The sequence below is a fragment of the Canis aureus genome, chromosome 1, assembly GCF_053574225.1.
Source record: "Canis aureus isolate CA01 chromosome 1, VMU_Caureus_v.1.0, whole genome shotgun sequence".
In the NCBI taxonomy this organism is placed as follows: domain Eukaryota; kingdom Metazoa; phylum Chordata; class Mammalia; order Carnivora; family Canidae; genus Canis; species Canis aureus.
In genome coordinates, this window is record NC_135611.1 from 120,689,306 (window position 1) to 120,691,693 (window position 2,388).

The 2,388-nt window shown below is 34.3% G+C and overlaps 1 non-coding gene across 1 annotated transcript; it reads left to right on the forward strand.

Moving 5' to 3' along the window:
* Positions 1-309: 309 nt before the first annotated feature.
* On the forward strand, positions 310-418 carry LOC144289192 (U6 spliceosomal RNA). Its single transcript, XR_013357187.1, has one exon. It is a non-coding gene; the product is annotated as a U6 spliceosomal RNA (small nuclear RNA).
* Positions 419-2,388: the final 1,970 nt, after the last annotated feature.

The following is a 2,388-nucleotide window of genomic DNA, read 5'->3' on the forward strand; positions in this document are numbered from 1 at the left end:
TGCCTGGGTGGTTCAGTCAGGTCTTAGCATGTGAGATCGAACCATGCATGAGCTCCACATTGGGCATAGAGCCTGCTTAAGATTTTCTCTCTTCTTCTCCCTCTGCCCTCCCAATCTTCTGCTCATGTGCACATTCTCTCTCTTTCAAAATAATAAATAAATAAATAAATAAGTAAGTAAATAAATAAATAAATAAATAAATAAATAAATAAATAAATAAAGCAAACTGAAGTGAGTAGCCTTGGGTACATCTTCTTCATCTTCAGAAATGAATTTACATAAGTGGAGCTGAGTCTAAAGTTATGAGCAGTGCTCAGTTTAGTAGTGCATCTAATAAAGACTTGGAATGATTCAGAGAAGATTAACATGGCCTCTGCATAAGGATGACATGTGAATTCATAAAGTGTTTCATACTTTTTACAAAGCTTTGTAAAAAGCAATTCAATGGAGGAAGGATATTCTTCTCAACAAATGGTGCTGAAGTGATGGGACATCTATAAGAAAGAAAATGAACTTCAGGCTGAACTTCACATTTTATATAAAAATTAACTCAAAATGGATTATGGACTTCAATTCAAAATATGAAATTATAAAATCTTTAGGAAAAAATAGAAAGACAAATACTTTGGCATCTAGGACTAGTCAAAGAGTTCTTAGACTTGACACCAAAAGCACAATCTAGAAAAGAAGAAACAACTCTTCAATTAAACCTCATCAAAGCTAAAACAATGTATCTTTTCTGAATGTCTAGGTGAAGAAGGTGAAAACAAGCAACATACTGGGAAGAGAGATATTTGCAAATCACATGTCCCACAAAGGAATAGTATCTAGAATATATAAAGAACACTGAAAACTCAGTAGCAAAAAAAAAAAAAATCAAATTAGAAAATGGGCAAAAGGCACAAACAGACTTTTCAATGAAGATGATATGCAGATGGCAAACACACACATGAAAGATGTTCAGCATTATGAGCCATCAGGGAAATGCAAATTAAAACCATAATGAGATATCACTACATATGGATCAGAATGGAGAAAATAAAAAACAGTGACATTACCAAATGCTGGCAAGCATGCAGAGGCACTCGATTACTAATACATTGTTGGTGGGAATATAAGATGATATACCCACTCTTGAAAACAGTTTGGCAGTTTCTTATAAAACTAAACATGAAATTACCATATGAATAAAAAACTCTACTCTTGGACACTTATCCCAGAGAAATAAAAACTATATTCACACAAGCACCTTTAGGTCAATGCTCATAGTGGTTTTATTCCCGATAGCCCCAAACTAGAAATAGCTCTGATGTCCATCAGTGAGTGAGTGAATGGTTAAACTGTGGTACATAGATACATGGAATATTACTCAGCAATACAAATAAGAGAAGTATTGATACATACAATGACTTAGATGGGTCTCCTGGGAATTATTCTGAGTGAAAAAAATCCAATCTCCAAATGTCACATACCACGTGAGGCTTTGATATAATATTTTTGAGATGACAACATTTTATATGTAGAGAACATAGTAATTTCAAGGGGTTAGGGATGTGGGAAGAGGGAAGCAGGAGGGAGGAGAATGGGATTGTAAAAGGTCAATATGAGGGATTCTATGGTTGATGGAATTGTTCTGTATCTTGACTGTGGGGATAGGTATATAAACCTATACACGTGATTAAACAATAAAGACCTAAATACACATCGGATGCTCAAGTGAACACAGGTAAGACTGGAAGTATCTGAATGGCATTAGTGGATTGTATCAGTGTCAATATCTTGGTTGTGATCTTAGTTTGCAGGATGTTACTGCTGGCAGAAACTAGGAAAAAGTAGGTAGATCTCTATTATTACTCTCAACTGAAAGCAAATCTACAATTACCTCAATAAAGCTTTCTATTTTAAAATGGGATGAGCACATTTATACTTTTAAACGTATAGGCAAATTTTATTGCAAGAAGAACACAACAGTTTTTTACTTCTACTCACCATATAAGTGAGTGAGTTAGCCAGCACTCTCCCTATTGCTTTGTCAATTCTTAGCGCCCATGTTAATATGATAGGAAATTCTATGCAACCAACAGGAAGCAGGAAAAGAGAGTTGTCTGGTACTGATAAAAAAAAAATTCACTTCTCCAGAATCGTATAAAAATTATACAATTCTAATATAATTAATGACATTTTAATTCTTTCCACAGCATTGCACAGGTATACATCAGGTAAAACTTCATGACAATAACTCGGCATTCTCTTTGTAGAAATGAGCAGATCACGTAGATAATAACAGCAGAGAAACACTTAAAATACTACCAAGAAGGTTGATTCCATGTCTAAATCAAAATTGTGTCTGGATTCTGTACATTTGTACCAAATCACCCAAATTACTCA